The sequence below is a fragment of the Berghia stephanieae genome, chromosome 8, assembly GCF_034508935.2.
Source record: "Berghia stephanieae isolate SIO BIC M18660-M18661 chromosome 8, UCSD_Bste_1.3, whole genome shotgun sequence".
In the NCBI taxonomy this organism is placed as follows: Eukaryota; Metazoa; Mollusca; class Gastropoda; order Nudibranchia; family Aeolidiidae; genus Berghia; species Berghia stephanieae.
This window is the reverse complement of record NC_088367.1, coordinates 22,678,245-22,703,870: the sequence shown is the minus strand read 5'-3', so window position 1 is coordinate 22,703,870 and position 25,626 is coordinate 22,678,245. Positions and strand designations below refer to the sequence as shown.

Sequence of the window (25,626 nt, the reverse complement as noted above, 5' to 3'; positions counted from 1 at the left end):
TGTTTTTTTAAGTCATCTTTACTTTTATGAATGACTTGCTCATCTGGCATTTTTTCTACTTCTACACAAAAGCACCTATAGTGGTAATAAAATTTACCATTTTAATCACATGGTCATTTATCACTTTTCTCTCTGTCACTGTCCTCATTTATTTTAACATTCTTGTCTTTGGATTGTCAAAAAATATCAGTCAGTTTTTATGGAGCTCAATTACAGGTCTTTATTCAAGTAAAACTAGATCAAGGCGTTCATAGACGTTCATAAGCATTCTGACCGTATGTGTATTATTAGCCCAAAATGACTTTCTTTCCCTTTATTTCAGTGGTGTAGAGAACTATAAACAGTCGCAGCATTATTTTTCCATTTTACATACATGCTTGATGGAGTAATATTTTATATTGAAAATATCTGAGTGACAGATTAGGGAGCAGGCATTAGTGTAAGATTAGAATATAAACAATATGTATGAAGCAGTGCCTAAGGCATAAAGAAAAATACAAAAGAATTTCTCCATTCAATTTCACACGCTTTTTCAGATTAGTAGTATTTTATAAATGCCTTTAAACCCTCAAGTGAAATGAAATGTCATTTGACTCAACATAATAGGATTTAAAGTCATAGATGAACTCTCATGATAACAGTTTTGGTTCCAGTGAATATTTTCTTTTTTTAAACGATTTTTTAAAAAATCTAGTTTTGATTTCTTCAGTTGTCTTTATCCCTCCCTATGTTAAATGTCAAATCCTAATCTTCTCATTTGAGCTGCCTTTGCCAGTTTGGTGTTTAAATGTCAAAAGTGCCGTCATTGTTGTGTTTTTAAAACAAAACAAGTACTAAAAATTGATTTTGGAAAGCAAATTTGAAATTTATTTAGAAGAATTAGAACAAGCAAACAAAAAAAAGTAAGAAAGAAACTTTATTTTTTCTGATGATGTTGACTTGAAATGTATATTTCAGTATAACTTATTACTGGTTTGCATTTGTGCGTTTCATTCATTTGTGCAAGATGAAAATTGATAATATATAACAGTGCTGATGGTTTTCCGCGAATCCACAGAAATCTGTGATTTTGGAATCAGAGGAGGAATTTTGTATTCCTCCTTTTAGAAATTACATTTTCCTCAATTAATGTACTTTGAGTGAGAGAGTTGGTGTGTGTAGGAACTAACAGGTGCATTGTCCCACTCTTCAAGGAGCTAGAAAGAGCTCTAAAATGGGGAGTTAACGCAGTATAAAAGGAGCTTTAAGGCAATCATTTCAAATTTACCTCTTTTTTCATTTCATGTCACCATCAGTACTTACTAGTGTGAGTAGCTTTGTGTGTAGACTTTTCTTTTCTTGTATATCTAGTTCCCTAGCTGTTTTTAAAAACATTTGTTTTTGCTTTGAATAAGTTTATTGAGATTTTATGATGTGTTCATTCATTGAAATAAAGATGATATTGTTTATGTATGTAAATTAATTGGATTACTTGTTCCAGTACTTGAGACTGTGGGAAAAGGTTCAAGTTTGTAATGCTTGACAACAGATATCTGTAGACAGCAAGCTTATTTATTTTTTAACTCTAAGAATCTATAGAAGTAGAAAGAAGCGATCTAAATGTCCTTGCATTATTTAATGATACGTAGTGAAGAATAATCCAAGTGCTATGATACTAGCAACAAAATAATCAACGATGTATAAAAATGAATAAAATAAAAGCTTGTTAAAAAAAAAAAAAATACCATACATGTGTTTCAGTCAGGCTCAGCTGAAGAAGGATTGTGTAACCAGACTGTTTCATGTTTGGTCTTTTGTACTTTTTGAAGCTGTTACATCCATTTTTGTACATTTCTTTTCACAGCCCACAGCTGTTAGCAGCTTAAGCTTAGTTTTCACAAAAACTAGTAACAGTGCCACAACGGTTTATTCCATATTCCAGATGTGTTCAGTTTTGGTGCCAGATCCTAAATTTTTAAACAGTGCTGATGGTTTTCCTCGGATCCACTGAAATCCGGGATTTTGGAGTCAGAGGAGGAATTTCCCCCAATCAAATGTACTGGCAGTGAGAGTGAAAGACTTGTTGTATGTAGGAACATATAGGTTCAATTTCCCACTCTCCACAAGTAAGCTATAATTTCAGTTGCTGTAAAAGTAAAAGTAAGGGTAAGTGCGGTGAAAATGGGGTTCAAAGGCAATCTTTCAAAAAATGTTCCTCCTTTTTCACTTTTTGTCACCATCAGCATTGTTTAAATTAATTTTTTAATTTTTTCAACCAGGGGTTGTGATGAAACTGTATATTAATACTGGTATCTTTTGGTGTGGAACGTTACTAACCCCCACCTTCTGCCACAGCCTCAGTCGGACATTATGTTTTTAACTCCCATGGCAGCATGTTATACATTATATGTTTGGCAGCCTCAACTCCCGTTATATAAGTTGACAACCTACAACAAACGAATCTTTCATGTATATTTCTTATATACTGTATAATGTTTACTGTTGTACCGACATTCAATTGTCTTTTTTTAATTTGCTTCTTTCAACTGATAACTATAAATTTATTTTTTTTTAATTCTCCAATGAATCTTTCATGTACAGCTGTTTTTTTTTTTGTTGATGTTTTTATTTTTTTATTTTGTACCAATAACTGGGGTAAATTTTCCTTAAGGAGAAAGTTAGCCTACTTGATTTTGGACCAATAAGAGTGTATTGAGCTTTTTCAGCAGTAATTTCCTTTGATAAAAAGTCATGTCTTTTTACCAGGAAAATAACAGCAGCAAAGCTGAGGTGACTCGAAATTCACAGTGGCAAAGTTTCCCTGTTCTGCGTTACAGTGACAAGATGCATTCATTTTTTTTTTTTCTTTTTGTCAAGTAATTTTCAAATTTAAAAAGTTTTTAGCGGGACCTTTAGACCTCACATGTGGTTAAAAGGGTGTTTTATATCCCCCTATCTATGTTATCCTTTTCAAGGTCTTTGTCTTGGAACGTGATTACCCGGTTTTCTACTGGCTAGAGTCATTGGCTGAGAGGGGAATAAATAGCTGTGTGGTATTAGTATTAGTTTTGGGAGATCATTTTTTTTTCCTTTAAGTCATCTCTCTTCTTACTCTTAAGTACTGATAGTACTTAATTGTAAAAGTAAAACATTTGAGTGTGTTCCTTTTGGTTTGGTCCTTTTGTTTATTTTATGATTCCATTTTCTTCCTTTCTATTGTGTCGCAAGCAGGCACTGTAAAAACGAACATGTTCCCTAGTTGACTATCCAATCTTCCATTGTTACTGATGCGGAAACAGCCTAATTGCGTTGCCAATGAGATGTAACCCCCAAAAAACAAACAATTTCTTTCTTATTTGACTATCCCATCTTCCTTGCCACTGGCACTGGAATTACCAATGTAATCGTGTTGCCATCGCCCAAAAGCCTAACAAACAAACAAGTTTAAGGTCAACTTAATTCCATTGAGCGAGGAGGTGACTGACTTTCGAAACTTGCTCAGTTGCATTTTCATCATCAGAGGTCTGTTATATCTGGTCGGAAGTACTCTGTAATTGAATGGCATCCTATCCAAAGGGTAGCAAGAAATTGCTATTGTCTGTTTCATGTAATAGAAACCGGATGGGATAAACTCCTTGCTCCATGGGCCTATTGGCTCTGAAGGACAACTACCTGTGCATCAGGTCCACCTGGACATAATACCATTTTGGGATGATCAGTCACGGAGTCACAGTTGATAAATAATATTTGATACACTAGATGATATGATTTTTGTTCGATATCAAGTTTGTATGTGAAGCAGTTTGTGTTGAATATCATTGTTGTTATTAATTTTATACCACAGAATGTTCCCGACCTGCATTGATAATAATCCAATGGAACTTTCAGTTTGAATTTCTATGTTATATTCGATGTATGTGAAATAGTAATATGAATCAATGCTGAGGGTTTTCCTTGGATCCTTGTAAAACTACGATTCGACTTCCCTTGGTGAGCAAGAGGTCAATTGTTGTATCTTCTATCCCCTATATCTGTTTTCCAAATTGCTTTTTGTCTTTCTGGGTGGGGTTCCTGACCTCCCATAGTAGGCAGGCGGGTACATACTGAGTCTTCTATCTTATATCTGTTATCCAACATGCTTTCTGTCTTTATCTTGGAATGAGATTCCTTAGTTTTGTCCTGGCCCTTGCTGGAGTCCTAGCTGGGAGGGAAACAGTCAATAGTTATTGTTTTGGGAGATGATATTTTTTTTCCTTGTAAATCATCCCTCTTATGTACTATTATATTTGTTATTTTGAATGTATTATGTAAGCATTTGAATGTATTCCTCTAAGTGGGATCTGTGCTTGTGTCTGGATGAGACTTTTAGGTTATCTCAAACTATGCACAATGATAGTTTACTCTTGGAATCTACACCTGTTCCCAATTTGTTCCATTCCCCTTTGTCTTACTTTTTTTCTTTTTTTTTTTTTCTTTTTTTTTTTCTGTTGTGGTTGAATTGTCATCCTAAAATTTTTTGACTTTCCTATTTTCTTCCTTTTTATTGGCGCAGATTTGACCTAAATGTGTCACAAGCGCCAGGAAACACTCAAACAAAAATTAACAAAAAAAAAAAAAAAAAAAAAAAAAAAACATACATCATGATAATATAATGTTGTTTGATAGCAAGTTTGTATATGAAGCAGTTTGTGTTGAATATTATTATTACTATTGTTATTAGTATTATTCCTGGGTGGGGATCCTGACCTCCCATAGCGGGCAGGGAGGTACACACTGTCTTCTATCCCCTTATATCTGTTTTCCAACATGCTTTCTGTCTTTGTCTTGGAATGAGATTACTTAGTTTTTTTCCTGGCCTTGGTCGGAGTCCTGGCTGGGAGGGAAACAGTCAAATGCATAGTTATTGTTTTGGGAGATGATATTTTTTTCCTTGTAAATCATCTCTCTGTTATGTATTAGTATATTTGTTATTTTTTAATGTATAATGTAAGCATTTGAGTGTGTTCCTCTTTGTTGGATTTTGTTCTTGTGTCCGGATGAGGCTTATAGGTGATCTCAAACTAAGTACATTGGTGATATGCTCTTGGAATCTACATCTAATCCCTATTAGTTCCTTGTTCCCCTATGTCTTACTTTCTCTTGGATGCTTCAATTGTAATTCTAGAACTTTTTACTATCCCATTTTCTTCCTTTTTACTGGCGCTGATATAACCTAGATGTGTTGCAAGCGCCGTAAAACCCTTAAAAACAAACAAAAACAAACTAGAACTTTTTACTATCCCGTTTTCCTTTTTACTGGCGCTGATATAACCTAAATGTGTAGCAAGCGCCGTAAAACCCTTAAAAACAAACAAAAACAAATATTAGTATTATTCGACAGAATGTTCCCAACATGCATAGATAAAATCCAATGGATCTTTCAGTTTGAATTGGTTGATGATAAAATGTTTTTTTTATATATATATTTTGTGTGTAATAGTACATATTATGAATCAGTGCTGATAATTTTCCTCGGATCTGCGGGAATTAAGTCTGTGATTTTTGAGTCAGAGGAGGAATTTCCTCCTTTTTGAAAAAAATAAAATTACTGTGTTTCCCCCAATCAAATCTCCTGACAATGAGAGTGAGAGGCTTGGTGTGGTGGGACAAACAAATGCAGTTTCCCCCATTTTCCAGAGTTGAGTCAAAATATCATTGATATTGATAGTTTATCATCTCAATATTGTTCTAAAAGTGGGGGTTACTGCAGTAAATACGGGGCTTATACTTATAGGCAATCGTTCAAAAATGTCCCTCCTTTTTTAACCTTTTGCCACCATCAGCACTGATGAATGAGTCCATCCATGCTTTTACTTTTACATATTAGATTTGTCAGAATCCCTTTTTATATTTGATTGTTTTTTGTGTATTGTTTTGAATTTTTTGTATCATATATCTATTTTTTTTTTTTGTGTGTGTGTGTGTGTTTTTTGGGTTTTTTTCTTTTGTTATTTTTGATAACGGGTAAAGAAGAGGCATTAAAAGACAGTCATTACCATAGTCACAAAGGCATTTATTTTTCAGTCTGCATGCTGATAATAGTGGTGCTGTTAATATTAATAATGATACTAGTACTAGTAATGATAGTGATAATATTGGTGTTGATGATGACAATAATAATAATAATGTAAGTGTAGTCGCCATTTGTGTTCAATATGTAGGATTTTTTTTTTTTTAACATACAAAATATTGATAATTGTCTATGTTGAGATGGGTAACTTTTTTTTTATTTTTTTTTTTTTTTTACAAATTCCAATCCGTCGTTATAAATCAACAGATGTCTACCAGCAGATTTTTACACGTCTGGGTGGGCGGAGATTACTTACTGGGTCTTCTATCCCTTTTTATCAGTTTCTTGGTTTGTTCTGACCCTGGCTGAAGTCCTTAGGGAAACAGTCAAATGCCTAGTATTACTTTTGGTAGATGATGATATTTTGTTCTTTGTAGATCATCTTGTTATTTATTGTAATTTTTGTTGTTGTGGTTGTTGTTGTTGTTTTGAATATCATGATTTGTAAGCATTTTGAGTGTATATTCCATTTGGTGGGATTCTGTGCTTGAGTGTGGATGAGACTTGTGATATCAAATTAAGTACACTGATAGTGTGCGGGTGGTTGGATGGGAGCATCACCCTTGAATCATATACCTATGATGTTCGCATGGGTGTACGATCCGATAGTGATGTCGTTTCTTCTTCTCTTTACTAGCCTATCCTGCTTCTTTGGTTTGTGATTGTATTTTTGACAGGGGATATTTTTTTTTTTCTGTAAATCTTCTGCCTGTTTGTTCTTGGTTATTTATAATTTAGCTTATGATATCTTTAGGTTATGATTTTGATTTACATTTGTACTCTTTTTGTTAGATTGCTTGTTTTTTTGTTTCAGCGGTCTCTCATATAACCTCAATTGTGTTGGAAGAGACCTAAAGCAACAAACAAACAAAAAAACTGATAGTGTGCTCTTGAAATCTCCTTTCTCGTGTGCTTTCAGTTGTAAATCTATTAAAACAAATTTTTGCTATCACATTTTCTTCCGTTGTACTGGCGCTGAAATGACCTAAATGTGTCGCAAGCGTCTTAAAACACTTTAAAACAAAAACAAACTCAAACACGTTGGTTGTGGTGTATTTTGATGTTAGAGCATTGTAGCTTCTAAACATTTCCAGCAGCACAGTTTTGTGTCTTGTACAGTATATTAATTTTCTTCGTTGTTTTTTTTATTCCTTTTTATGTTTTGTTTTGTTTTGAAGATCTTTGGGGGGGGGGGGGGGGGGGGGGGGTTTTGTTGTTTTTTAAATCCTTATTATTGTTATTATTATTATTATTAGATAAAAAATGATATATGATAAAAGGGGCATGTACAAATTATGTTCCAAATTCTTATACACTGTAAACATGTGCATCGTTCCGACAGATTAACTAACTGTTTATGATTTAAAACAGCATTTTGAAGATTATTCCTCAGCAGCAGCAAAATTTGCCTTTTTTTATATATTGATGCATTATGATTTTTAATGTCATTTATTTTTTACAAATAAATCTATGACTCCTAATATGACTAACCAAGTGAAATTCGTGCTAGCTCCCATGGTGGGGCAGGGTCTTTTGACCTCCCAAGTCCTTGTTAGTGGGCAGGGAAGCCACTTGCTTTGTGTTCTATCCCCATCCCCTACATTAATATTAATACGTTTTCCTGACTCCAGTTTCCCCTCCAATTCCAAATCTCTCATCTTGTGTTGTTTGTTTGTTTGTTTGTTTGTTTGTTGTTTTTGTTATTTTTTTTTTTCAAAATTTGAAGCCCTTTTTTTCCGCAGATGTTACATTAATGATGGCAGCATTCAACATGTTTGTATTAAATAAATGTTACATATTATTATGTTTGATATTATCATGTCATCTCGTATTGTTGTTGTTGTTATTATTATTATTATTATTATTATTATTATTATTATTATTATTATTATTATTATTATTATTATTATTATTATTTTGTAAAACAATATGACCTGAAAATATCAAGATAATATGAGGGAAACGTTTCCTGGTCTAAATAAATGAAAAAAAAAAAAAAAAAAAGAAAGAAATAAAAGAAAACTAGTTTTAAAAACATTGTTTAATTTAAAAAAAAAAATTTTTTTGGTCTTTTACTTTTATTTTTCTTTAGGGAAGGGGGGGGGGGGGTGTATAGCAAGTGTATAAAAAGTTGTCAAGAAAAATGTGACCCATCGCGTCAATCGGGATTTATGTCGGAAAGAATTAGATGAAGAAAATGGATCTTAATTAAAATCAAGATAATCAAAAGAAGGTAAATTTTTTTAGTTTTTGTTTGTTGTTTTTTTTTTTTTTTTTTTTTTGTTTGTTTGTTTTTTTAACGTATTTTGAAGGTTATGGAACAAAACTCACTCTCACCTCAATGAAGTTGTTTGTTTTTTGTTTTTGTTTTGTTTTTTTGTTTTTCGAATTTAGCTTTCATAAGGTGAGTTTAAAATTGAATCCTCCTAAGTATCCCATGGGTACCCTGACATAATACCGTTTTGAGACGTTTGGTCACGAATGCGTTAGAAATGATTTGTCTTTCCCCAATTAATTTGATTTAAATACTTTGTGAACTATGGATTCTTGATTACAGTGGAATCCGGATAAACCCCCAGCACAGCGGACTAGAAAGATTGGATGACCTTATCCATTGTCAATAGAACGCACTTATATAAATAAGATTGAATTTTGGACCAACAAGTAGTGTTGACTTTCTTAAAGCATGCGTTGACTTTATGCGGATTCCACTGTTTTATATAAAATGTAGCCGTATTGATTGTTTGAAATGTGACTCGGTGATCTGATTGATGTTTGGAGTGTCGGGGTGGGCCCATGCCAGGCATTGGTCTGATTGGTGTTTGAGTTTGAGAGTGCCTGGGTGGGGATCCTGACCTCCCATAGTGGGCAGGGAGGTACATGCTGTGTCTTCTATCCCCCCATATCCGTTTTCCAATTGCTTCCTGTCATTGTCTTGGAATGAGATTTCTTAGTTTTGTCCTGAACCTTGCCGGAGTTCCTTGGCTGGGAGGGAAACAGTCAAATGCATAGTTATTGTTTTGGGAGATGATATTTTTTTCCTTGTAAATCATCTCTCTGTTATGCATTGTATTATGTTTAGTTTGCATATTATATTATATGATTGGTAAACATTTGAGTGTATTCCTCTTAGTTGGAACCTGTGCTTGTGTCTGGATGAGACTTTTAGGTGATCTCAAACTAAGTACTTTGACGGTGTGCTCTTGGAATCTACATCTGTTCCCTATTTGAACCAATTCCCCTTTGTCTCACCTTTTCTTTTGTGCTTTAATTGTAATTCTAGAACTTTTTACTATTCCATTTTCTTCCTTTTTACTGGCGCTGATATGACCTTAATGTGTTGCAAGCTCCGTAAAACCCTTAAAAACAATAAAAACAAAAAACAAGTTTGAGAGTGCCGTGGTGGGTCTAGACCAGGCATTGGTCATGTGTCTGATTGGTGTATGGAGTGTCGTGGTGGGTCTAGGCCAGACATTTGTCGGATTGGTGTTTGGTGTGACGTGGTGGGTCTAGGCCAGACATTTGTCGGATTGGTGTTTGGTGTGTTGTGGTGGGTCCAGGCCAGGCATTGATCTGATTGGTATTTGGAGTGTCGTGGTGGGCCAGGCCATGCCATGTGGTAAATTCAAGGTAAAGTCAACATTGTGAACGACTTCTATAATTTGTTTCTAGTTTTCTTGTGATCCAGCTATGATGCCGCTAGAATGAACGTGAGTATGTAAGTGTGTGTGTGGGGGGGGGGGGGGAACTTTCAAAACCCGCCTGTCACACCTAGTTGTGTAGAAAAAACACTCATACATACACAAAAAGAAGACTAAGTCTAAAGGATACATGAATAGGTGGACAAATAAATGAATTAAGTGTGCACACGAAAAATGATAATAGGATGGAATACATCAACATGCTTGTATAATATTGGCCATGGTTATGATTGTTATTGTAATATACGATGTATTATTATTTTATTATTATTGTGTTGTTCTTGTACTTTATATTTTATATTATGATGTAGACACAACGGGACCACTTACCAATTCTTTCTAAGATTTTTCTTTTCATTTTTTTTAAAAATCCCTTTTATACCATTGAAGAAATAAAGGATGTTTTGTATTATAATTTCCACGGCAACTCTTTTTTCCCCCTCTCTCTCTCGTTTTTGCTTTGTTTTGTGTGTTGGTCCGTTATATCTGACTGACGGATGTTGTGATTATTTTAGCTTAGGTTAAAAAGCTGATCGGAGTGTCTACTTCCCGCTGACAGAAACAAAGTCGGAGGGTTGTCTGACAGAACGGTGAACGGCTTACTGTCTGTCACTGTCAGAAATTTACCTCATTCTGTCTGTTTAGGATATAAGTTACCAACAATGATCAAGAGAATATTTTTGTACAATACACTGGAAGATTTATACACTAATCTTCAACATATTATCACCATTTACGGCTTTCAAGATCGCTTTGTACTGGGTGGGGTTCCTGACCTCCCATAGTGGGCATGGAGGTACTTACTGTGTCTTCTATCCCCCTATATCTGTTTTCCAACTTGCTTTCTGTATTTGTCTTGGAATGAGATTACTTGGTTTTGTCCTCGCCCTGTCTGAGAGGGAAACAGTCAAAGGTATAATTAGTTTTGGGAGATGATATTTTTTTCCTTGTAAATCATCTCTCTGTTATGTAGTTATTTTTGGTTTATTCTTAACATATGATTTGTAAACATTTGAGTGTGTTCCTCTTAGTGGGGACTTGTGCTGGTGTCTGGGTGGGACTTTTAGGTGATCTCAAAAACAACAAAAACAACTTGGTTTTGTCCAGGGCCTGGCTGACAGGGAAACAGTGAAATGTATGGTTAGTTTTGGGAGAAGATATTTTTTCCCTCGTAAATCATCTCTATGTTATGTATTGTTTTGTTTACATATTATATATGGTTTGTAAACATTTGATTAGGTGATCTCAAACTAACTTTTGATAGTTTGCTCTGTTTCCTATTTGAACCAATTCCCCTTTGTCTTACCTTTTCTGGGGTGCTTTAATTGTAATTCTAGAACTTTATACTATCCCATTTTCCTCCTTTTTACTGGCGCTGATATGACCTTAATGTGTTGCAAGCGCCGTAAAACCCATAAAAACAAACAAAACAATTTGCTCGCTTCTCGATAAATAAATAACAAATGACAAGTCTAGATTCTCAGTTCATGATCGGACAAGGCTGTGGAAAAGTCCATCTTTATTTTCTTTTAAATGATTAGCTATGAAATGGGTCCCTCTAGGTGGGGTTCCTGACCTCCCATAGCGGGCAGGGAGGTACTTACTGTGTCTTCTATCCCCCTATAATCTGTTTTCCAATTTGCTTTCTGTCTTTGTCTTGGAATGAGATTACAGTGCACTCTGTATACGTCGACGTTGCCTAAGTCGATTTTTACCCAAGTCGATTTTTTTTCTTGGTCCCTCCCCCTTCTTCCTATATAACATTAGTAAAAAAAAAAAAAACTCCACATAAGTCGATGTCGCTTAAGTCGATGGTCTTATCACTCATGACTACAAAAAAATTACAAATAAACAAGTATTTCCATTGGTTAAAAAAGCTACCAGTAAGAATTTTAAGTGGTTAAGAATACCCGCGAACGATTGGCGCACATCGATGTGATGTAGGTGCTTTGCCTGACGTCCGTGTTCAATGTACATGAGCAGTATTGAATAACTTTAATTTCTCCATCTCAAATTTTACATTGTCGCAACTTCAAGTTCAAGATTTTTTTTTTTTGGTTCTAATCCCAGGCCATCCTATGTAACGGCCCTCTTAATTAGTATCAATTTTATCAAGAAGAATTCAAGTCAAGTCTACAATTACAATGGCAAACCTATCGCGGAAAAGGAAGATTCGATGCATTTGGAAAGTTTGGCATGCGACAGTAAATCATCGCATAGGAAATTGGCATACCAGCTATTTCTGTCTCGACGATTTACAAGAAGCATGACCTTGACCTTGAGGCTCCTCCCCTTCCGCTTTTCGCGGAATAATTTCACTTAATTGGTATACATTCCACATTCAATGCAAAAATTCCGCTTTTCACCTTTCCCATCAAGGAAAATTAAAAAAATAAAAATCTCTAGCGAAAAAAAAGTGAGCTATTGCTTATTTCGTCATCTCCTATGGTCAATCAACACACATTTTGTATGTCTGATTAGTCTCTTCAAAGTGTGTGCTGCTGATGTCGGATAATATTTTATGTTTGGGAGGGGGGTTGACCGAAGTATTATTATTATTATTATTGTGACTCCTATTCGTGAGGTCAATGACCTTGGTAATATTATATGTTGGCTTCAATCGGTAATAATATTATTTGAGTACGGTCAGCTTCTTTCCCTATTTAATTTTAGCACTGTATCCATGTGTGTGTGTGTTTGTGTCGGCACGCGCGTTTGCTTGATTAGGTGTGTGTATGTGGGAGGGGGTGGGGGGGGGGAGGAGGGTTCTGACAAGGTTAAATCCATCCATTCAATGCTTTGCTCTGAGACGGCCAGGACCTGTGTGTTCTCTATTATTATTTGACCCCATTCTTAGTCTTTACACAATCTGTACATTTTTACACATTTTATAATTTTAATCATTTGAGTACTTTTGGATTGTCTATTACATTTTCTGTTGCAAAGCATGTCATAGTCAATAACAATAAGTTGATTCCGCTTGTTTAAATCTCAAATTCCGATTTTTATGTATTCTGATTCCTCTATGGGGCTATTGGGGGGAGGAGCCTCTGATGACCACTACAGAGACCGCGCGATATGAAGGGACATACTTATTCTAGATTGGTTTGCTTTGTTCAAATGAGTTTTTGCTCATTTGGTTACCTCCGGTTAAGTTGATTTTCGGATAAGTCGATTTTTTTCTCGGTTCCCCTGGGCATCGTCTTATCCGGAGTCCACTGTACTTGGTTTTGTCCTGGCCATGGCCGGATACCCTGGCTGAGAGGGAAACAGTCAAATGTATAGTTAGTTTTGGGAGGTGATAATTTTTTTCCTTGTAAATCATTTCTCTGTTTTGCACTGTATTATGTTTTGTTTACATATGATAATATATGATTTGTAAACATTTGAGTGAATTCCTCTTAGTGGGGACCTGTGCTTTTGTCTGGATGAGACTTTTAGGTGATCTCAAACTAAGTACTTTGATAATAATATGCTCTTGGAATCTACATCTTTTTCTTATTTGAACAAATTACCCCCTGTCTTCCCTTTTCTTCGGTTCGTTAATTGGAATTCTAGAACTTTTTACTATCCCATTTTCTTCCTTTTTACTGGCGCGCTGATATGACCTAAATGTGTTTCAAGCGCCGTAAAACCCTTAAAAAAACAAAACAAAATGAATCCCTCACCCCCTCTATTTCCATTAAAAATATCAAATCAAACTTTCCTGATTCTCGCAGTGTCAGTTGAAATGTGCATTTTCTGAAGGCATGACTTTATTCACAGAGGGTCTGCATAATTACATGCCTAGATCACAGACTTGCCTATGAATAATCACATGGCCATTAAACACAGACACATTGCGAGATAAATTACACACACACACACACACACATTGCAAGATAAATTTTACACAAAATGCCAAACTATTCATGGATAAAAGCCAAATAGTCTAGTCACGGGTATTTTGTGCACAAATTAGTCAAAAATCTGAAAACTTCAATCTGGCATTTCCGCCTCTCTTTTTCAATCGGCAAGGAGATTGTCAATTGTTCCATATATGTATATAATCTTCTTCTTCAAGTACCAAGTCTGTGCCAGACATCAATGATCATGGTTCGCCATTCATCTCTCTGATCAGATAACATCCGAAAACTAATATTACTCTTCTCTTTCTTTGTCACCCAGCTGTTCAAACTATTCAAATATGTTCTTGGTCTACCTTTACTCTTTTTACCCTCTATCTTTCCTGTGAGAGCAAGATGTTCAATACGTTTATGTCGATTTAAGTGCCCTAAAAATTGCATTTGTCTTTTTCTTAGTTTACGAATTAATAACCTTTTGGTTTCAGCTTGCTCTAATACTTCTTCTTTAGTTTTCTTCTATGTCCATGAGTTTCTTAACAGCCTTCTCAGAAACCACATTTCTGCTGCCTCCAGTTTCTTTCTAATGTCTTCTGTTATTGCCCAGCTTTCACAATACTGACCATACATATGCCTTCAAAACCCTATGTTTTGTTGTCATTAAGATATTGTGGTTTTTAAAAATTAGTCTATCTTTATCTATTGCAATTCATCGTTTTATTTCTGTGCTACATCTGCCATCTGAAGTTATTATGTATCCAAGATATTTAAATGTCTGAACTTGCTTTATAGTTTTTCCGTTGCTTATTAAGTTACGTGTTGGATTTCTTTCTCTCCTTGATACAACCATGCATTCTGTCTTTTTTACATTTAAATATAACACACACTACGTTCACTCTATGTAATACTACTTTATTAAGGAGTAATTGTAAATTTTCTTTTGAGTCTGAAATTAGTGCTGTGTCATCTACATATCTTATATTGTTGATATTCTCACCATTGATCTTAATGCCTGGACTATCTCCTAAAGTTCTCATAATTGTTTCGCTGTAGATATTAAAAGGTCTGGTGACAAAACACATCCTTGTCTAACACCGTTTAATTTGTTTAGATTTACTGAATATATATAATACGAGTATTACAAAAAATTACGACTCAATCGAGCTAATCGCAGAATAAAACAGACATTTCACACAGGTTTTGAATTTCATATGAAAGAGAAGGATGTATCGTTCGAGAAATACTGGGGTACAGAAAGATATGTGCCCGTTGGATACAGAAAATGCTTACACAAACGCATGATCACATTCTAAAAGAGTAAGTTATCTGAAGTCATAGAACACTCCCCCTTACAGTTCTGATTGAGCTCCAAGTGACGTTTTCCTTTTCTTCAGACTTAGGAGGCACCTCAAGGGGGCAAATATAACGAGGTGCAGGCGGAAGTGACTCGATGGTGTCGAATATTACCGCCAAATTCCTCTTCTATCTGGTGCATCGTTGGCGGCTCTGTGTGTTATGGGAACGGTGCCTACGCAGAAATTTGAAATGATAAACCGAAAGGACATAAAGTATGCTTTGTTCTGATACCTTCGTTAATTTCGTACCAATGATAGTATTTTATTTAAATTATTCAATGAACTTTGTAAAAATAAATAAAACCCAACACTTTTGAGCTTTTAAATAGAGCATTATCAACTTTATGTGCTCAAAGCGCTTTACAAGAGGTTCCAAATCAAAGGCTATACTTAACAAATAGGACGAGACCTGTCGCTGCAAGAAGATATTACATTTAATTAAAAAGATAGATATAACGCTGTTAAGCCAGGAACTCATTATACACCTGAAAGCGATAAGGGAACGTACGTAAAAAGCCTTCCTTTTCCAAGGACTCAACTAATCCCCGTTCAACACTGAACTCGAACCAGATACCTCAGTCCTCAGTTCTTTCGTAGTCTGAAAAATAATGAATGAAATGAAAACATTTTAAACGTTTTGGCCATAAAACTCGGACTTCAAATGTCTATTGATTAAGTTGACCCTCATCTTGTGAGACATTCTCATACCTGGAAACAAGAAGTCACCAAATTAAATTAAATTAAAATGAGCTTTTATATAGCGCAATATCCACTGAATGTGCTCAAAGCGCTTTACAAGCGGTCCCTGACCAACAGCAACATTTAACATGTAGGACGGGACATGACGCCTGTTAGGCGACATTACAATTTTTTCGGACGGAGACAACGCTGTTAACGGCCAGGTACTCATTTTACACCTGAGTACGGTGAGAGAATGTGAGTAAAGAGCCTTCTCCAATGACTCAACTATGCGCCGAGCAAGGCTCGAACCCAGGACCTTCCGATCCGAAAGCGAGTGTCATACCACAAGACCACATAGCCGCACGGCCGTCTAATGTTTGAGAGGCTTTGACAAGGCGAGGGTAATTCTAATCGATCAATTTTTGAAAGACATGTTTTCTGGCCAAATTTAAATTCGTCTTTATCTAGCTTACTAAAAAGTAGTCTCTAACTGTTAGTTTCAATTTTATATTGCCATATTTTTATTACAAATAAAATTATTTCCATTACTTATCTTGAACGACTAATATATATATATATATATATATATATATATATATATATATATATATATATATATATATATATATATATATATATTTATATATATATATATATATATATATATATATATATATATATATATAATAGTTTCCAAATGGATGACAGTGATCCTGGAAATTCAGTTCACGACTTTCTAGCCATGGGTAAAGCATTTATTATTATTATTATTATTATTATTATTATTATTATTATTATTATTATTATTATTATTATTATCATCATCATCATCATCACCATCATCATCATCATCATCATCATCATTATCACTATCATTATTATTTTTCCAATTATACAAACTTAACCAAAGTCCAATGTTTTGGCTAAAATTCCATTTTCAATCATCTAAATCACCCCCGACATAATAACGTGTTGAGATAACGGGTCATAAATTGTTGAGATATAAATATTCTTTCATGTGAATTCTAAAAATATCCTCCTGTCTGAGCCTTTTAATCATGTCTAATCAGGACACGACATTTGAACATATTATTATGTATGTATGTAACTTTCAGGCTCAACATGGTATAGATAGAACGAAATTGACGTCACTCTGGATTCTGTTATTGTTTTTTGCCATCCACTTTTATGAGTAATTCTCACTAAACTGTATTAACCAGACTATCAACGTCCGTGGTTACACATAGTTTTGTGTGTTGGTCCGTTATACTTCCGGATGGCAATGTTGTGAGCCACTTAGCCAAGCGCATACTATCTATAGCGATTGCGGCTATCCAGTCTTATGGTAAGACACTCGCTTTCGGATCCGAATATTGGCGCATAACTGCTGAGTCCTTGGAAAAAGGCTCTTTACTCACATTCATTCTCTCACCGTACTCAGGTGTAAAATGAGTACCTGGCCGTTAATTAACAGCCTTGTCTCTGTCGGGGAAAAATATTTTGATGTCGCCTAACAGGCGTCAGGCATGTCTTGTTCTTCATGTTACGTGTTGCTGTTGGTCAGGGATACCTTGTAAAGCGCTTTGAGCACGTTTAGTGGATATTGGGCTATATAAATGCTCACTTTTTAAAAATAATGCCAGGATGTTTATGGTGCTCTATCTAATCGAACTTTTTTTGTCAACTCTATGAGACATAAGTTTTTATGTAACTAATTCATTGTTTAGTCATTGAGCGGAGGATGGCCACACACCCCAAAAAGTTTTGAAATGAAAAAGAGGATTGTTTGACGTCACGCCTTCGGTTTCCCATTGAATGTATAACCAGAAATATAAAACTATTATATTATTATTATATTATATCATTATTATATTATATTATATTATATTATATTATATTATATTATATTATATTATATTATATTATATTATATTATATTATATCATATTATATTATTATACTATGTTATATTATATTATATTATAATGTATTGTATTATATTATACAGTGTATTATACTATCTCTTTGTTATAATAGAGATACTTGTTTAAAGAATAAAACTAGAGCTTTTATATAGCGCGGTATTTACTGAACGTGCTCAAATCGCTTTACAAGGGGGGCCTAGTCAACGGCTATGCCTAACATGTGGGACGAAAAATGACGCCAATAAGGCGAATTTAACCAAAAACAAAAATAAATCCAACAGATACAACTTTCTTAACGGCCAGGTACTCATTTCACACCTGATGAAGGTAAGAAAATGTGAATAAAGAGTCTTTCCCAAGGACTCAACTATGCGCCGCTCATAGCAGGACTCGAACAAAGGACCTTCCAATCCGAAGATAAGTGTCATACCCCACTAGACCACATAGCCGCACATTTTAGGAAAAATAATGTGATTTTATATAGAGCAATATCCACTAAACGTGCTCAAAGCGCTTTAAAATGAAGAATAATTTTCATTTCTTACATATGTGACCCATCGTTTCAAAGCGGTATTTTGAAGGTATGATCTAGGTCCAGAGAAAAGGCAACAAAAGCGTTATGTCAAAATACTGGTTACAATCTCCTTGGAATGAACTGTGAAACCAGTCCTCCGGAGGACTCTTTTATTTTCTACCCTAAATTATTTAGGGGGCAGCGTGGCTAAGCGGTACGGTCTTTGCTTCCTACCCGAAAGGTATCGAGTTCGATCACCCGCCGCTGCGCTGTGTGGCCTTGAGCAAGTCACCTTGCCTTAACTCAATTTGCGGCACTGCACTGCGGCTGACGCCTGGGTTATTCCAGTCTTCCCTTGGAATAGATCATAGAGACAAATTCCCCCTGTGGGATGAATAAAGGGAATTTTATTTTATTTTTTAAATGTTATTATTGCTAGTCGTCAATAAAGATCATCCATCCTCGCTCTTTTACACCCTGTTATGCTAAGAATCTGCCTATAATATTATATCCTGCTACTAAAAATAGTTATGCCACCTTATGATTCAATATGTAGCCTTTTCATTGTCAGTCCTCAAGTCTGGAGGAGGACTGGTTACTATGTACTTCCAAAGAGTTTGGAACCGGAATAGAGGAAATCGTGAGGTCACAACTTCTGCTCCTCATTACTTGCATTGGAAAAAAAATAATCGAGTCTCATATTTTTAATCATTCTATTTCTAAATTTTTCTTTCTTGGTCCGATTTCATCCCGATATATTACCGTTTTTGAGACGATTAACAAAACTAAAATCACACATTTCTTGTCATTTTAATATTAAAATCCATTTTTGGCATCTGGTTTACCCGACGTAGAATATTATGCAGGTCTGACGTTCGAACCCAATTATGGTCCTAGTTTAACATTGTTGTAATGGACAATTTTTGCGTCCAACGAGCCCCATAAGATCTTGGGTTATCAGACCTGCAAATTAGTGCACGTCGGGTTTACCCACCCTACTTTATACTGTTTTGAGTCGATGGGTCACATATTAACATAAACTTAGTTGTCAGATTTCTTGTCCTTTTAAAAAAATATAAAATCCATTTTTGGCATCATCTGGGTTATCCCGACTTAATACCGTTTTTGATGTTATGGGTCACACATTTGTTTCCGTGTGAAGTCTATAAATAGATAGCCCATGCCTTTCAATTACGCCTTCCTGTACATTACACATTTCAAGCGCATCTGTCTTATTGATAAATCAATATGGATGGTTTTAGTTTCGCCTATTTGCTTATATGAGCAAATGGAAGAGAAAAAAACATCGATAAAATTATTTTTTTAAAGAGTAAACGAATACGTATCTACATGAAAACTTAAATGATGCAATTTAAAAAATAGATAAGTAAATAATAAATGTATTAAAAATATTAAATAAATGTTTAAATAAGTAAGTAAATAAACAACATTCATGACAACATTGCTTCTAGGGTTTGTCTTTAAAACAACAAAAAGAACTAAAACAAATCAAATAAAAAAACAAACCCCAAACAAACAAACAAACAAACAAACAGACCAAAAAAAAATTAAGAAAACAAAACAAAACAAACAGACCAAACACACCTGGTATAACTTTAGCGTAACCATGCGTGAATGCAATGTCGCGAAATGTTCAATGGTAGACTGAAAAGTTTTGCCGCTCTTGTATGTATTTCCAAATGTCTCGTACTCGTAGGTATTAAAACAAAGCTTAGTTTATGTCCTTTTCGTTAATCATTTTATATCTCAGCATTGTCACCGTTCTCATCCACACAGAGCAACCATTCGAAGAGGAATACGCTTCAACAGTCGTAATGTCACTTCCCTCGTAATGATGCATGGTAACTTAGTAACTGACTCTAAACTATCGGAACAATTGCGGACGCCCTTAGGAAATATTTCTCCGACGAGCATAAAGGTGTGTCCAGAGGAAAAAAACATACATCTGATCATTTTTTTACTTTTACACATTCTGATCACAAGACATATATGAATAGTTCTAGCCAGCATGAAGAATAAAAAGTACCGATTTTCTTTGTTTAGAACCACGATGGTCGCCGTTGCTGGGTGACGTGACATCAGACTATTGAATCCAATTCACGTGGCAGACTTCGACACCATCGAGTTACCCCCCCCCCCCCTTCCCCAAATGTACCCCGCCATAACTGCCCCTAGAGGTGGTATGACACTCGCTTTCGGATCGGAAGGTTCGTTGAGTCCTTGGAAAAGCCTCTTAACTCACATTCTCTCACCGTACTCATGTCCCGTTCTACATTATGTTACGCGCTGTTGTTGTTGTTGTTATTAATATGGTGGGCATCCTCTTCTCCTTCATAACAATCACAGATGTTTCACACACTGTTTCTTCTATGTTGAAAATCTTGTACTTGTGATGTTGCAGATGATTGTGCCTTGATATCAAGTCTAAAGATTGTGACCTGGTCTTTTCTATTTGGGAGCCCAAATCGCTCAGCTGGTAGAGCACTCGCTTCACACGCAAAAGAGACCGAGATCGATCCCGGGTGTAGCCGATATTTTTTCTGAACCCCCTGCCCCTCCCCCCCCCCACCCCAGTAATGATTGGGTAGCTGGGTATGTTAAATTTGGCGGAAAGTACTTTGCGATAAACTAATGTCCTACCCAAAGGATAGCAAGCAATTGCTATTACCCTTTTCATTATATTCGTTATATAAACCGAGATAAACACCGGGTCCATGGGCCTCATGGCTCGGAAGGCCTACTTGTGCGACTATGTGGTCTTGTGGTATGACACTCGCTTTCGGATCGGAAGGTCATGGGTTCGAGCCTCGCTCGGCGTATAGTTGAGTCCTTGGAAAAGACTCTTTATTCACATTCTCTCACCGTACTCAGGTGTAAAATGAATACATGGCCGTCAACAACGTTGTCTCTGTCGGAAAAATTATAATATCGCCTAACAGGCGTTATGTATCGTTCTTCATGCTACGTGTTGCTGTTGGTCAGGAATCCTTTGTAAAGCGCTTTGAGCACATTTAATGGATGTTGCGCTATATAAAAGCTTCAGGTTTGTAAATACTTTTTAATTTAAAGTTTGACTTTCAATTCCTTTTGAATGATCTGGTTTGATCCCGACAGCTTTGACATGATGAGTCATAAAATGCGCCAATATGTGGTCTAGTGGTATGACACTCGTCTTCGGACCAGAAGGTCCAGGATTCGAGTCCTGCTCTGTGCGGCGCGTAGCTCAGTTCTTGGAAAAGGATCTTTAGGTACTCATATTTCCTCACTGTACTCAGGTTTAAAATGAGTACTTGGCCATTACCAGCGTTGTCTCTTTCGAGAAACAAAGTAATATGTACTGCCATATCGCCCAACAGACGTTATGCCACGTCCCTCATGATAAGTTATGTTGTTGGCTATTGAAAAGCCATTTTAAAAAAAAAGAAAGAAAAAAATCCCTTTATATTCATCCCACAGGGGAAATTTTTCTCTAGGGTCTATTCCAAGGGAAGAATGGAATAACCCAGGCGTCAGCCGCAGTGCAGCGCCACAAATTGAGCTACGACGAGGTGACTTGCTCAAGGCCACACACAGCGCAGCGGCGGGTGATCGAATTCCGTACCTTCCGGGTACGAAGCAAAGACCGTACCGCTGAACCACGCTGGCCCCCAAAACACGTTTAGTTGATATTGCGCTATATAGATTCACAAGTAAAAAGTATAAGATCTATGTGGTCTAGTGGTATGACACTCGCTTTCGGATCGGAAGGTCCTGGGTTCGAGCCTCGCTCGGCGCATGGTTGCGTCCTTGGAGAAGGCTCTTTACTCACATTCTCTCACCGTACTCAGGTGTAAAATAAGTGCCTGGCCGTTAACAGTGTTGTGTCTGTCCGAAAAAATTGTAATATCGCCTCACAGGCGTCATGTCCCGTCCTACATGTTAAATGTTTCTGTTGGCCAGGGACCCCTTGTAAAGCGCTTTGAGCACGTTTAGCGGATATTGCGCTATATAAAAGCTCAATTTTTAAAGAACTTATTTATGTTTTGTTTGTTTTCAAGGATTTTACGGCGCCTGCGACATATTTGTCATAACAGCGCCAGTAAAAAGGAAGATGGTTAAAAAATCAAATTCCAAAATTACAATTAAAGCATACAAGAAAAATTAGACAAAGGGGAATTTGTTCAAATAGGGAAAAGAAGTAAATTCCAAGGGGCACACCTTTAAAGTCTCATCCAGATACCGGAACAGGCTCCCGCTAAGAGGAATTCACTCAAATGTTTTCAAGATATGTTCAAAACAAAAGATATAGGTATCATTACATTACAATGAGATTATTAACAAGGAAAAAAAACCCCTAAATTAACATTATATGTTCGACTGTTTCCCTCTCAGCCAATGACTCCGGTAAAGGCCAGGACAAAAGCAAGAAATCCCATTCAAAGAGAAGACAGAGAGCAACTCAATTAAAAAAAAAAAACAGATATAGGGGGTTAGCCCTCTCCTTACTAAAGGAAAATCGTCATATTAATCGTTACGATATAACCAACATTATTCTTATTCAAATTTCTTGTGCAGAATAACATTTAATGAAAATGAACAGTGTATTGTAGAGCGTGTTTTGCTAAAGAAATTATGTATCGCAAGAACTTACTGCTTTTGAGTTTTAATGATAAAAAATATATTTTTTCTGTTAGTTTGGTGTGAAGTTTTGTGGAAAATCCGGAAAATAGCTGGTAAGGAGAGAGTTAAAAGACATAGCAAGAGACCTCCTGCCCACCACGGGAGATCAAAAGACCCCGCCAAGAAAGTATAAGAACTGACTGCACCTCTTTGGCTGGCAAAGTTTAAAAAATAAACACATCAACAATCAGTAGTCTGACGTCAACTGCAATCATCTAATATGAATGGATACAATACAAGATTTTAAAAAAATTTTAAAAATAGAAATAAAATGGATTTTGTAATACGAGCGACGTTCACATATTTGCAGGTCTGGCTACCGAACGCAATTAGTATGGGCTTGATTTAACATAAAATTGTTGTAATGATTAAAATAGTGTGCGTTGATTTTAAATTTAAATTGAGCTTTTATCTAGCGCAATATTCACTAAACGTGCTCACATGAATTACTAAACAATGAGTCTATATTATAACATGCTGGGTTATCAGACCTGCAAATAAGTACGCGTCGGTTATGAGTATTCTTTTTTTTTTTTTAAACCAAAGATGGATGATGTATCTGAGGCCGTGCCAAAAGGTCGTTTTTGTAACATTGGACAGAACAGTGCATCAAAATGAACATATTTTGTCACGTTGTAGTAACATTTGAAGATTACAGAGGAAAAATATTTAGATTTAGTCGTCGATTTGGGTTTTTGGTAATGTATTTATGTTTTTATTGTTTGTTTGTTGTTTTTTCTGGGTTTTTTGTAGTTGGCTGAAGAGGGATTTTGAGCCCGAAACGTTCGGTGTTTGGTATTTTGTTCTTTCATTATGCTGGTATATTCATTTTTTGTTTAATACTTTTAAGAGGAAAAACCACATATGTCCATTTTTTAATTATTTTTTTAATGACTGCCCCCCCCCCCCCCCTCCGCCACAAACAACAACAAACAAACAAACAAATAAAAAAAAAAAAACAAAGCAAAAAACACGCAGTTATGAAATGTTGGCCAGAAAACTCCTCCTTCAAAATCTCTCAAACCCGAGACTTTCTTGAAGAGTTTTTAAATGTGATGGTTGTTATTTTATCCGATCGATATCTCAAAGACGAGTTATCTGGCCAAAAGTTTTTAAAGATGTTTTCGTTTTGTTTGTTTTTGTTTTATTTGGTCAGCGTACGACTGAATTGATCTCTTTTGATGTGGAATATCACAAAATCCATCTTTTGGTCCAGCCTCCTTTACAGTGATATCATAATAATGTATTACATAGTTACAGAATATAAAACATGAGTATTGAAGGAAGAATGGTGGTAGTTCATTATCACATTGAAATAGTGGATCACAGGCTACAACGATAAGGGTGGTGGGTTAATGGTAATGTTGGGGATTGTTGTTGTTGTTGTGGTGGTGGTGGTGGTGGTGGTGATGGTGGTGGCGGTGGTTGTTGTGGCGGTTGTGGTGGTGATAGCGGCGTTATTGTGGTGGTGATGATGAGGGTAGTGGTGAGAGTGGTGATGATGGTTGTTATGGTGATAGTGGTGGTGGTGGTGGTTTTAATAATAGTGGTGGTGATGGTGGTGATAGCGGTGGCGTTGGTGGTAGTAGTGGGATGGTGGCGGTTGTGTTGGTGGTAGTGATGTTGTCATTGATGGTAATGATGGTAGTGGTGAGAATGATGGTGATGGTAGTTATAGTGATAGTGGTGGTGGTGGTGGTGGTGGTAATGGTGGTGACGGTGGCAGTGGTGGTTATGATGGTGATGATAGTGACGGCATTGTTGGTGGTTATGGTAATAGTGGTATTGATGACGCCGGTGGTGGTTTTTGGTGGTCGTAGAGGTGGTGGTCTTGATTTTGACAATTGTGATAGTTGTGGTGGTGGTTTGTAATTTGACGATGATGATGATGATGATGATGATGATGATGATGATGATGATGATGATGATAATGATGAGCAACTAATAACAACTGTGACTTAAAATAGTGCACATTTTATAAATATCGACATACTTTTAGAAACGCCATTTTAACCCGGTTACAAACTATTTACAAGTGATTTTTTAACCCATAAAAACAAGAGCATTTCAATAAAATTAATAACAATATAATATGTCTGTCTCAATTCTGTCGAACTCTGAAAAAAAAGCGTCTTCAAAATGTTTACCAGAAAACTCCTTCTTCAAATATCCATCGATTAAAATGCTTAACCAAAAGCTCTCAAACCTGGGACTTTGCAAGGCTCAGATTTGAGAGTTTTTGGCCAGCAATATGAGGGTCATTTTCATCCATCGGCTCAAACAGTTAAAGAATCGCTATCGTTTTGTTTTTTCTACTCAGATCAAATTTATTATTTCGCTATAGTAATGCTATTTCTTCTTCTTCTTCTTCTTCTTCTTCTTCTTCTTCTTATTATTATTATTATTATCATTATTATTATTATCATTATTATTATTATTATTATTATTATTATTATTATTATTATTATTATTATTATTATTATTATTATTATTATTATTATTATTATTATTATTATTATTATTTCTTACTTTGAATATTTGTCTGAAGTTTGGGATCGTGATAAAAACAACAAAAAGGTGATAATTTAAAGGCTCTGGATAGGAACAGTACAGACAATGGACGTTTCGGGTACAAAACCTTCGTCAGCAAAAAAAAAAAAACCCAAAAAAGCCCAAAAAAAAAAAAACAAACCAAAGGAACGTTTAAAATAAATAATTAAATAATTAAAATAGAATGTAGTTAAATTGTTTATTGTTTTGCTGACGAAGGGTTTTGTATCCGAAACGTCCATTGTTTGTTACTGTTACCATCAGAAGCCTTTCCATTTTCACATTTTCAT

At 35.6% G+C, this 25,626-nt stretch overlaps 1 protein-coding gene across 1 annotated transcript in view; it reads right to left on the bottom strand.

Moving 5' to 3' along the window:
- Window positions 1–15,200: 15,200 nt before the first annotated feature.
- LOC144978379 (soluble guanylate cyclase gcy-31-like) overlaps window positions 15,201–25,626 on the bottom strand; it is a 195,678-nt gene continuing 185,252 nt past the window's right edge. The window contains exon 17 of the mRNA XM_078924335.1: window positions 15,201–15,584. The gene's annotated coding sequence lies outside the window, so the exon portion shown is untranslated. The remainder of the gene's footprint in view (window positions 15,585–25,626) is intronic.